Source organism: Protomyctophum parallelum, assembly GCF_964188405.1.
Source record: "Protomyctophum parallelum genome assembly, chromosome: 12".
NCBI lineage: Eukaryota > Metazoa > Chordata > Actinopteri > Myctophiformes > Myctophidae > Protomyctophum > Protomyctophum parallelum.
In genome coordinates, this window is record NC_139712.1 from 3,217,346 (window position 1) to 3,230,968 (window position 13,623).

Below are 13,623 nucleotides of genomic sequence, written 5' to 3' on the forward strand. Positions count from 1 at the left end.
TTACCACACACGTTACAAGTAAAGGGCTTTTCCCCTGTATGAGTCCTCATGTGTGTTTTAAGATCACCACTCTGTGTACAGCCTTTACCACACACGTTACAAGTAAAGGGCTTTTCCCCTGTATGAGTCCTCATGTGTGATTTTAGATCACTACTCTGTGTACAACCTTTACCACAGACGTTACAAGTAAACGGCTTTTCCCCTGTATGAGTCCTCATGTGTATTTTAAGTTCACCACTGTGTGTACAGCCTTTACCACACACGTTACAAGTAAAGGGCTTTTCACCTGTATGAGTCCTCATGTGTGTTTTTAGAGTAACACTCCGAGCAAAGCCTTTACCACACACGTTACAAGTAAAGGGCTTTTCCCCTGTATGAGTCTTCACGTGTGATGTTAGATTAACACTGTGAGCAAAGCCTTTACCACATACATTACAAGTAAAGGGCTTTTCCCCTGTATGAGTCATCATGTGTGATTTTAAATGAACACTCTGAGCAAAGCCTTTACCACACACGTTACACGTAAAGGGCTTTTCCCCTGTATGAGTCTTCATGTGTGATTTTAGATTACTACTTTGTGTAAAGCCTTTACCACACACGTTACAAGTAAAGGGCTTTTCACCTGTATGAGTCCTCATGTGTTGTTTTAGAGTAACACTCCGAGCAAAGCCTTTACCACACACGTTACAAGTAAAGGGCTTTTCCCGTGTATGAGTCTTCACGTGTGATGTTAGATTAACACTGTGAGCAAAGCCTTTACCACATACATTACAAGTAAAGGGCTTTTCCCCTGTATGAGTCATCATGTGTGTTTTTAGAGTAACACTCCGAGCAAAGCCTTTACCACACACGTCACAAGTAAAGGGCTTTTCTCCTGTATGAGTCCTCATGTGTGATTTTAAATTATCACTCTTATCAAAGCCTTTACCACACACATTACTAGTAAAGGGCTTTCCCCCTGTATGAGTCATCGTGTGTGTTTTTAGAGTAACACTCCGAGCAAAGCCTTTACCACACACGTTACAAGTAAAGGGTTTTTCCCCTGTATGAATCCTTGTGTGCATCGTCAGATTATACGTCTGATTAAAACATTTGCCACAGTCTGTACAACTAAAGCGTTTCTTCCCTGTGTGGCTCCTCATGGAGTGAGTTTGTTTTGATGATTTCAGGTCCTTGGACAGCTTGCTGCTCAAAGACAATCTTTGTCCTTCCACATTTGTCTTGTGTGATTTCAGTGTGTTTAAAGTTGACTGACCTTCACTGGGCTCCTGCCACTCATCACTGTCTTCAGTGTCAGATTCAGAACAGTGTGAAGAGAGGAGCTGGTCGTCACTAGTTGGTTGTGATGTTCCATAGTCCTCTAGATCAGCTTGAGTTTTCATGTGTTGAGTTGAGGTGCCGGCTACAGGCTCTGTCTCTCTGTTATCATCATCATGCACATCTTCACCTTTCACTGCTTGTAATGTCAACGTTGACCCATCAGCCTCCACTGGTCTTTGAAGTATCTCCTCTTGTTCCTCTTTAATCTGTGGTGGTTGTGGTTCCTCCTGGACCAGACTGGAGCTCCTCTCCTGTTGTTCAGTAAAAACCTCCTCTTTACACACAGGGAGGTGCGGGACGGCTAGAAAAAAAGACACAAAAAGAGAAAAACATTTAATGCATTTTTGGAGGAACATCATCTTCTCCATTTCTAATCAAAAATAAAATAAAACTGTAAACAATTGACACAAACTCAAACTGGTTGTTGGAAGTTTCAACAAACATGTTCCAAAAATACAATGATGTTTGAGTGTGTCATACAGTACATATAGTGGGTAGTGGTGACTCCAGGTCTTAATCTTTAGTTGATGCATGATTTGTATGAATGCAATAATATCAAACAATTACAATTTCTAAAAAAAAATAATATTAAGACTCCCACCCGTGGGTCCTGGGACCCACTGCAGACCTAACAACATCACTGTTGTACATTCCGTTTCCTAGACGGGCTCTCTACCCATTCAGCTATGGCTGTCCCTCTCTAAGGAAGGACAATATCAGTCACTAGAACCAGGGGTGGGTGTTTTCTGTGTATCTACGATGGTTAAAATGGAGTTTGAAGTTACAATGGGCTGGTCTGATAATATAATATATAAAATATCTAAATACTGAATCGAGCAAATTAAAAACTGTCCAGAGTGTTCACAAAAAGCCAGAGTAGACGATAACATTAGCCACAATTATTTTGAAAGTGAAATATCCCTTTATGTAAGTAGGTAAATAAAACAGCACATACCTATACGGTACAACTTTACTACAGGTTGCATCTTCGCATCAAACTGTACACGCCTCTGGTCCACCTCTGGCTGTTCCTCTGACAACGTTGAATGTCTTTTGGAGGCCATCTCTCTAGATACAGTAGACCTCTCCCTGTTGTGCTCTGTGGAAATCACCAGTAGAAACAACTTGTACTTGTACTCATTCAATAAGGGTTTACTGAACAACTGAACAACCAGGAGTAGTCTGGTGACCACCGGAGAGACGCGTGACAGCGGGAATGTAGACGGCACCCGGGAGCAGTATGGGTTGGCGCCCCAGCCTGTGTCTTCCGTGAGGAGAAAGCCCAACAACCCCACGGTGAGGCCTTTAGGAGGGCCATTCAGGCTGCAAGCGGAGTCTGCAGCACCACCGTTGCCCAGGTGGAGTCTGCAGCACCACCGTTGCACAGGTGGAGCCTGCAGCACCACCGTTGCACAGGTGGAGCCTGCAGCACCACCGTTGCACAGGTGGAGCCTGCAGCACCACCGTTGCCCAGGTGGAGCCTGCAGCACCACCGTTCCCCGGGTGGAGCCTGCAGCACCATTGTGGCTCAAGAATCCACCACTCCTGAATGAAGTGTCTGGTTAATCGCTATACATGATTATGGGTTCAAACCTGTTGGGGTATACTTTCGTAGCGCTTTCGTAGCGCAGCACAAACATGCTGTGTATCCGTCTGTCTTTTGGGGGAACATGAGTTACCAAACTATATGTTTATCGTTAGTTGCTGAATGACCCTTTAGTCTCGTTAGAATGAAAGAACGAAAATACATCACATAGATGCACCTGGTATCCTCAGTGATGTATCCCAAGGTCATCGGGGTTCAGGGTCTCGCGAACATCATACCCCTCACTCGGGTGACCCAGCCGAGTGAGCCGAGTAAGTCCCGACTTACGTCCGAGTAGCTACCCTCGATCTAGACTAGAACTCAGCTATGCTTTCTATGGCATAGGCAGCTCCCGGCAGTATCCGCCAGGAGAAACTAGACTGCAGGACATGAGACTAATTAATTAGAGCGACAGGCAGGAGAGTGTGTGTGTGTACGTGTCTGCGTCAATTTAACAAAGGTGCAGACGATCAGAAATCAGCAGAGAGAGACCGACGTTTGCGCTACTGTATGCCGAATTGAAGTGGACTCTGCCCAAGACTTTTTTTTCTCCCTGGAAATAAAAACGTCTGGGTTTCCGAGGCTACCCTCGATCAGACCCACTAGGGAAAGACCAGGTGGAGGGACTAGGCTCTGTGGGTTGACTCCATTCCGGGCCCCTCCTAAGTCTCACCAGGTCCACTCCTGCTCTCACCACGAGTACAGCCTGGACCTGTGAGTTGGACCAGACTCCCAGCAACAGACACTTCATTCAGGAGTAGCGTGTAACCCACATGTGAAATTAGGGTATACTATATTAAATAAATAAGTCATTGAAATGCACAAGTAATTCATGACAGCAACATTGATAAATAAAGGTTAAAATGGTAATGGTTTCACAATGTTTAGAACAAAAAACAGCAACATCCCTTTAAGGGACAGGCAGGTGAAGTGACTTCCCCTTTAATGACACAGTGTGTGGGGGCTGCTCTACTGAAGCTGCGGTATGGAGAGAGAGAAGCAGACAGACAACGTCAGAACAGAAAGCTGCTAAACCGATTAAAAAGGTAGAAACCTGTGATAAAAACATTTTAATGTAAACATTAGAACAGTGACACACACTTGTGCTAAGTGTTGGTCAGACTTGGGAGCACAACCTGCTCGGTTTGTTTTGAGTTTGTGCAGACCGAGTGTTTTGGTGAGTTTAAAAACAATGCATTGATTCATTGCACTAAACTTTGTGATTTAACTTTTACATGGAAACGTTTTGTATTATTTCATGAGTAAGAGTATATTGTGTATGCTTTTGATGATAAAATGTTGGTTTGTTCATGGTAAAACATGAGTACACTTAAGGCAGCTCAGCTGGGCAGCCAGCTGCTGGCAGTAATAATCAACATCAATTTGGGTCTAGTTGTGCATACTGCAGCTAGTGCTAATTGACCCACAGTACTGTGTAATTTAGTGATTTGTTTTCTTTATGACCTGTTGTAGGCTACAGGTCAGGTTTTATGTCCCTGTTGGAACAACACAGTGATATGTTGGAGATCTGGATGGCGAGCTAGGAGCCCACACAGAACCTGATACAAGGAACCATTATACATGCAAGTGTCCACTTTGCACGGTCAGACTACTTGAGCCACTCACTGCCAGAGCGGTAGGAGTGTTGGAGCTTGAATTTAATAATTGTATTATTTTTGGATTGAACAGTGCCAATTGCATTGAAGACACAAAGTGAACTGAAAAAGGACTGAGTTACAGCGTCACACATTTTATTTATTTTTGGATGTTTTGGACTGAACAACTGAAATAAAAAAGGACTGAGTTACAGTGTCACGTACACTTCATTTTGAACAGAACAATTAATTTGAACTATAACCTGATCTAAGTAAATTTAGCTACTTCTAAATTAGGATTAAGGGAAATAAAAAGGGAAAGTGGAAATTAACTTACCTTAGGATACCTGTAGGATTTTGTTTTTGTTTTATTCGGTCAAAGGTCAATGTTATTGTGTGTTGTATGTATTGTATGTCTTTGTCTTTGTCTTATTGATTAAAAAGTTTTCCGGCTTTACATTTAAAGTAAGTGGTCTCTGGTCTGATATTTTATTGTTCCCCACTCATTAGAACCTAGAACTAGTCCAGTGGTTAACCTCGGTGATACAGGTGCTACAAGTGGATTCTGAGAATAATACTAATACAAATATAAATTTGTTTTACCTGAGAGAGTATCGCACCACATCTTCCTACGTAGTAATGTTAAAGTTGACTCACCAGTCTCCTCTTCCTGTTCTTCTTTAATCTGTGGAGGGTGTGGTTCCTCCTGGACTAGACTGGATCTCCTCTCCTGATGTTGTGGAGGTTGTGGTTCCTCCAGGACCAGACTGGATCTCCTCTCCTCATATTCAGATGAAACCTCTTTACACACAGACAGGAGGAGGGGAGAGAAGGTAGCATCAGCAGAGCAACTCAAAGATGACATTTATTCTCCTATTTGTTTTGTCAGGATAACCCTCGTTTAAAAAAATAAGTGTCTCGCCTTAAGGCATTTTGAATCGGTCTCACCGATGTATCCGTCATTTTAGGCGCCGATGCCCAATATCGGACATTATTTCACTGATGTGGGCAAAGTCTTTTTTATCATCATTAATGTAACCTACACATGTAAAATGACGCACCCTTATGAAACACGCTCTTTTGGTTTGATATTAATTCATTTCTAACAGCTGCAGAGAATGGAACGCACTGTGCGCGTCGTGCCTGTGACTCTGGAGCTTAGGCTGCAGCAGAAAACTCTGCCCTGCGAGTGACTGTCATAATTGGAAGTCCAGCTGTCATTCCGGACCCCTCGCCTGAGAAAATGTCGTTTGTGTACAGGCCCGTGAAAATATATGAGAGATGTTTGAAAAGATGAGACATATTTGAATAAACAAGCGTTTTCTGCCAGAACTTTTACATGGATAACTAGAGGTCAATATCTCACTCCACGTCTTTGGACATATTTATTGGGCGAGTACAAACGGAGCGCGGAGCACATTTATTGAAAAGATTTCCAGCACAGGATGAAATCATCTATGCCAGACTCATAAACAGACATAATATACATCAATTGAGTGTAAAATCTGCCCCAAATTAGATTGTTGGTTTTGTAGTACACTCACGTCGCCACGGCATTTATAAAGTGATCGCAAGCAGCTGATCCTTCCTTAATTTTGTTGCCTTGTTGTCATGTCCACGCACACATGCAAGCATGCACTCGCCATGAATGGAATACGTTTGTAGGCTAGGCCTGTATTAATTTTACCCATTCGTGCGCAGTGCACGGCGAAGGCGATCAGTGAGACTGCACACTGCTGTTGTGCAGAATATGACCGATATAATGAGTAACTCTTGACAACGTACTTCAACTGTAGAGGTAGTATTTATTTGGTCTAGTTCGTTCGCTCACATTGTATCTCTGTTGTTATCATCACATGTACTAGTTCTCCCACTTCCGGCGCGTGCGCCTCTCAATACAGTCCGGGCTTAAACACACATTGTTCTGTCAGTACATTCATTCACATGACAGCTGTGATAAGTGTTGTGGGTGAGTGATGCCTGCATGAGAGATAGGCTACTACAATGTCGCCAAGGCAGTCATAATCAACGTTCATGGAGTGATATGATCATTGATAAACGAATCATAAACATATGGATGAAGGCTTGCATGTGTGCTGGTATGAGCTGGCGACGCACGCCGCGGTCCCGACTTCCGCTTTTATCTGAACTGTCAAAGCACTTATTTAAATGGTGAATGATTAAGCCCTTTACACATATAGCCTACAATTGCAAATAGGCAAGCTGTATGCTTGTCATTGTCACTTGGAAATAAAGGCGTGCAGTCCATTTATGCCTAAATATTTTTTTTTAAATATCAGTGATTATATAGGCATCTGATGTCACACTCATGCGCTCACAAATCATCTCACCAGTGCGCTCGCATAACAAGGCCAGTAAAGCAATGTTTGATTAAGCACAAACTAATACATTGTAAACATGTTATATTGTTTTTAATTATTGATGTATCCGTCATTTTAGGCGCCAATGCCCGATATCTGATATTATTTCACTGATGTAGCCAAAGTTTTTTTTAATCATCATTAATGTAACCTACACTTGTCTTTTAGAACGTAATACGCCCTTATGAAACACGCTCTTCTACATCCTGACAGTTTTCTGAAAAAGCTGTTTCTATGTCAGTCGTTCTTCGATTTTTCAAAAATAGCAGATCTACAAGCTCGCCACTCGGTGGCGTGCTACGAGCTTGTAGATCTGCTATTTTTCAATAGCTAAAACACCAAAGTTCCCCCCAAAATGGGTTAAGCACAAACTAATACATTGTAATCATGTTATATTGTTTTTAATTATTGCGCATGCATATACATACAGTTTTATATTAACATTTTAGGAGTGAATACATATGCTTAGATGCCTGTGACAGCATGTGAGCAGTTCAGACAATGCTGCTCCGCTTGTGTACGACAGAAAAACAGGTGAAGACAAAGCGTACGACATTTCCAGACCCAACATGATTTTTGTCCTGGCACACGTTCCAGTTAAACGTTTTGCGGAAATGGTAAATGCCTGAGAGAGTATTGCACCACATCTTCCTACGTAGTAATGTCAAAGTTGACTCACCAGTCTCCTCTTCCTGTTCCTCTTTAATCTGTGGAGGGTGTGGTTCCTCCAGGACCAGACTGGATCTCCTCTCCTCATATTCTTTACACACAGACAGGAGGAGGGGAGAGAAGGTAGCATCAGCAGAGCAACTCAAAGTGAATTTATTCTCCTATTTGTTTTGTCAGGATAACCATCATTTAAAAAATGGCTCGAGTCTCTTCACAACGCCTAACAGAGCAAGGTGTTGCGAGTAGAGCCCAACATCGGTCTCACCGATGTATCCGTCATTTTTTACACTGATTTAATGTTTAATGTTAATTTCTTACAGCTGCGGAGAATGGATTTAAAAAGGCTCTGCGTGCTGTGCCTCTGGAGCCTAGCTGCAGCAGAAAACCCTGCCCTGCGAGTGACTGTCATAAATGGAAGTCCAGCTGTCATTCCGGACCCCTCGCCCTGAGAACTTTTACATGGATGTGAAACTAGAGGACAATATCTCACTCCACGTCTTTGGAATGATTTATTGGGTTTATTGGGTGGAGCACATTTATGCTGCCCATGTCTCCTTGCTCACTGGGAGGCATCCGATCTATGGTTGTGTTTACAGAAATATGTAATTGATGTATGATCACAGACATTCTAGGGCTAGTACAACTACTGGGAGATGTAGTTCCGTTCAGCTAGCTTAATGATACTTGTAGCTAAGCTGGTGTTGTTCAGAATCTACTAACCTGCAGTGTGTAGCTCGATGTCCATATCAAAATCAATGTCCAGCAGTTTGTTTTGTGTCTCCAGCAGAGTTTGTAGTGTCTCCATCTCTCTCTGGAAGAGGTTGACCATGAACTCCCCCAACGCGCTGAGACGCTCCAACACAAACACTCTGACGCTAAGCTCCACACTACAAACATCAGCAGCGCCACGCTGCTGTTTGTCCACAACAAACAATATCTCCTCTCCCACCGCCGCTAGCTGTTCATTTATCTTCAGCCGTACAGACTCCATTTGACGCTTTTCACCTCCTTTAGGAGACAGTATCACCAAGCTTTCTGTTCCTACTGTAATATAGAATGTGTAATAAAGGCACAAACATCAACAATTCCCGAGAGACACGACAACATATTTGACTTCTTCAACAGCGGCCATCGCCGTAATGGAAAACTAGACGCAGTCACGTGACGTGATGGCATCACGTGATGCAACCAAGCACTTCAGGGTCAAAGGTTTTCCACGCATGCGCAACAAAATAATCCAGGCACTGTTGCCTTAATGCCTTTCGCCCTCTGGTGGTGGAGGTGTGTAAATGTCACAGATAGATAGATAGATAGATAGATAGATAGATAGATAGATAGATAGATAGATAGATAGATAGATAGATAGATAGATAGATAGATAGATAGATAGATAGATACTTTTTGAAACTGCCTTTGAATCTTAAAATATCTACAACCTCGTGTTGCGGTGTGACATGCTTTGAGCTTGTAGATCAGCTTTTTGCACATTTGACATTTTAAATCTGTGATTCATTGATATTAATAGGAAAAGGTACTTTGCAATTTTTCATTTTGAATACTTGAGTATGCGCAGGCTACTTTTTCCACCACTGATGACTGGAATCCAACATCAGGGACTCAGGGAGTCTAAATTAGTACCTATGTAATAGACAGTAATTACCTAGTAATTATTACTGGCGGTTCATGAGCTGGCAGTTCGTAATCTATGCCTGTTATTCAATTGAGTGCTATAGCGCCACCCTTTGGCCAATGGCCGTGGGCTTTGCGTTCTCACCGTTTCACATAGGCTACCTGTCTACCATTGCCAAGTTTCACGAAAACCGACTAGGCTACACATCTCATAATATTATTTTTATCAGGCACGTGCATAGGCTTCAGCCCATCCTTCAGCCCATCCTTGCTACACTACATCTGCAGTGAGTGAACAATTGTTCAAAAAAATAGCTTTTATAATATTCTTTATTAGCCTTTAGTATTGAACTTAAATGAATAAATTCACCTTTTATTATACGTGAGAAAAGAATATCCTGCAGATTGCTACTTTATTAACCAGTGGACCCATCGGACAGGGACTTGCTTGCCAAAATAAGATTATCTACATCATCACGTTAGATTAAATGGGCGTGTATGATCTATGCGAGGCGGAACCTACATGGTGGAAACGCTTGGTAAAGAGGGAGTCCGCTGACTGTCAGGTTCATGAGCTATTCCTTTTTTATATATATATTTCACTTGAGTGCTATAGCGCTACCCTTTGGCCAATGGTCGTGGGCTTCATGTCTTCACCGTTTGGCATAGCCCTCTATACCATAATGCCAAGTTCTGCGAAAACCGACCGGTTCAGCCAGAACTGCTATTTTTGGCTAAAGGAGAAGAAGAAGAAGATGAAGAAGAAAATATAGCTGCAAGCAGCGATAAGACGGGGTCAAGCAATATATGTGATCGGCCTTCTGATCACGTTGACCGGTATGAACTTCAGCTGCAAAGATACAAATGCACCGTGTAGCTTTGCATCTTCATTTAATCTTTGTATCTTTTGCATCTGCCAATGTGAACGCAGCATTATTTTTTATCCCCCAATTTTGTAACCCATTTTTCACCCATGTGTCAATGATCTAATGTGATCCTGGACTCTACACACCCTCCGCCAACCTGGGGAGAGCAACGGACTTGAACTCATGCTTCCTTCATGCCTGAGTGTCCAAGTTGCTCCTTTACACCTTGACAGGGGGAAGTTTCCCCTGGTTGGACATAGCACGAGGAAGGAACACGTTATTCCAACCAGTTCCTTTCCCCTCCATCATGCGCCCCGGCTGAACAGGGGGAGGTAGTTTAGACCAGGATTACATGTTTTTTGTGAGGGTACCTACCCTGGGGGACACGGGGAGAACATGTGAGGGTACCTACCCTAGGGGGTACGGGGAGAACAAACTCCACACAGAAAGGCCCTTTTGCCAACCCCGCCTCGGGTATGGGCACTGATGACGTGGAGGAGGGAACACGCCCCCAGCACCCACAGCGTCCCCAGCGGGAATCGAACCCAGGACCTTCTAGCTGTCAGGCGACAGCACTACCAACTGTGCCACCGTGCCCCGAACGCAGCATTTTTGTGGACAGCTATTTCTTATCACACCGTTTATGGTGGTTAGGTTTCCCCCAGGTGTGGTGGAGAACAGTGTTGTTTTTGGCAGCAAATTTAGATTTTAGGTTTACTCAGTCACCTGGAATGTCTTAGTGTAGTTTTAGTCGACTAAATCTACAGTTGATTTAGTCGAACATATGTACTGTAATTATAGTTTTTTAGTTAGACTTGCTGAAAATAGCCGATCTACAAGCCCACAACGCGTCGCGCTTGAGCTTGTAGATTGTCTATTTTCAGCATGCAACTAATTGTAAAATGAACTTATACTGTATATATATTGGTATATTTAGTCTTAGTCATCATAGCTTCGTTTTCATTTAGTTTCCATTTAGTTTTCATCAGTGAAAAAAGGGTAGTCAACGAACATTTTTCGTCTTAGTCGACGAAATCAACACTGGTGGAGACGACGCTGGTGTGCCTGCAGAGTACCTGACTGACTGAAACTCTTGTCACAATGTTTGCAGTGGTAAGGTTTTTCTCCAGTGTGGATACGTAGGTGTTTCCGCAAACAACCTTGTCACATTGTCACATTGTTCAAAATGGAAAGGTTTTTCAGAATCATAGGTGTTATATATATGGTCGTGATTCACCAGGATCTTAAATGCAGGGCTTAAAGCCCCAAAAAATCCCAAGACTGAAAATGTTTTTTTGCTAATCTGCACTGATGCCATTAAATGACCCCTATGAAATCCTCAGTACTGAAATCAGTCCCCGGGACTGAGAACTTTAAGCCCTGTAAATGGTTGAATTCTATAGGCTTAAAATAATTTATTTTTTTTGTAAATCTCTATGGGAAAAAATGGTAGATTTTTCAGTGGGTCCAGAAAACCAAGCCCACTGTCCATCCATAGGGTTGAAGCGGTTCATTTTGAAGTGCTTCTGGACAAGACTTGTTTCAGCGTTATTTGGCATGACCCTCTACACCATATACTGCAACGTTTCATAAACACTTGACTTGCATGGATGTATTAGGGGCAGAAGAATTTTCATAAAACTGCCATTTTTTCAAAAAAAAAGTACTCCCAATGTTTTACTTTTACTTTATTTGTTTATTTGGACAGGACAATGCATATTAATGGACGTAAATACACCGGATATAGCACAGTTGCTAATGTTCATCCGCAGTCCTCACAAGAAATACAAAACGGAAAACAGACAGGCAACAGTGGAATACATTTACATAACATTACATAGTGTTACGACACAATTAGTCTAGGGGTAATTAAGTGTAACATTTAATGGACCGACAGGACACCAGCTTCAAAATGCGAACATTTATTTATATAAAGATGAATTAAATGACGAAATGACAAATGTATTACAGAATACAGAACAAACTCAAAAGAAAGTATACCTAACAAACAGACACAAATGAACACTACATCTAAAGCAAACAAATTCCTTTCCGAAGGGAATAAATTAAGGAATAACTATAAGCAAAATCCACAGTTAGTGTGGCGGCTGGGAGAGAGAGGATTCCGGCCTGTCTCCCCAGCGCCTTCCAGGAACAGACTGACTCATATAGTAGGTGAGTAGGGAGAGCCGTGATCAGGAACAGACTGACTCATATAGTATTGAGTAGGGAGAGCCATGATCAGGAACAGACTGACTCATATAGTAGGTGAGTAGGGAGAGCCATGATCAGGAACAGACTGACTCATATAGTAGGTGAGTAGGGAGAGCCATGATCAGGAACAGACTGACTCATATAGTAGGTGAGTAGGGAGAGCCATGATCAGGAACAGACTGACTCATATAGTAGGTGAGTAGGGAGAGCCATGATCAGGAACAGACTGACTCATATAGTAGGTGAGTAGGGAGAGCCGTGATCAGGAACAGACTGACTCATATAGTATTGAGTAGGGAGAGCCATGATCAGGAACAGACTGACTCATATAGTAGGTGAGTAGGGAGAGCCATGATCAGGAACAGACTGACTCATATAGTATTGAGTAGGGAGAGCCATGATCAGGAACAGACTGACTCATATAGTATTGAGTAGGGAGAGCCATGATCAGGAACAGACTGCTTCATATAGTAGGTGAGTAGGGAGAGCCATGATCAGGAACAGACTGACTCATATAGTAGGTGAGTAGGGAGAGCCATGATCAGGAACAGACTGACTCATATAGTAGGTGAGTATGGAGAGCCATGATCAGGAACAGACTGACTCATATAGTAGGTGAGTAGGGAGAGCCATGATCAGGAGCACTCCCACTCTATCATAAATCAGTCCACCTGCGGAGGATTAGGGAAAACACACCGGCAACCACTCCCCCCACCCTGGTACTGAGTAGTCGAGAACAATATGAGAACTTCTGATATATATTCATATATATTCTCCCAACCATACACTATAATGATCCCCGATCATCACAATAGGGAACACTGCATAAACAAAGAAATACAACTAAAATAATCATGAATGCTTGCAGCTTTGGTTTTCAAGCAACCATCTTTTTCAGATTGAATTTAAAAGATGGAAATGTAGCACAATCCCTTATACGCAGAGGAAGGCCATTCCATGCTACACAACCCTGTACTGAGAGGACATGTTGGCACTAGCCCCTCCTATAGGGACACAAGGGTTTAATGTTTGTCTTTAGTTCAATGTTTGTTTTGTAAACGCCATTGACAATGAAGGGAAAATGTACGTCATAATGTTTGTTTTACATCACCATTACATCACCTAATCAACATGAGTTAGACTTTAATATATTAGCGCCCCTCACTTCACATGGGTGTGATATTTTTGTCTATATGAGCTCATGCGTAGAATCTTTTGTGCATTTCGTACATTTCGGCCAATAGCAAATAGCCGATCTACCAGCTCACAATACGTCGCGATGCAACGCATTGTGTCCTTGTAGATCGGCTATTTTGTACACATTTTTGTACATATGATGTCAAATCTAAGGGACTGATCGTTAT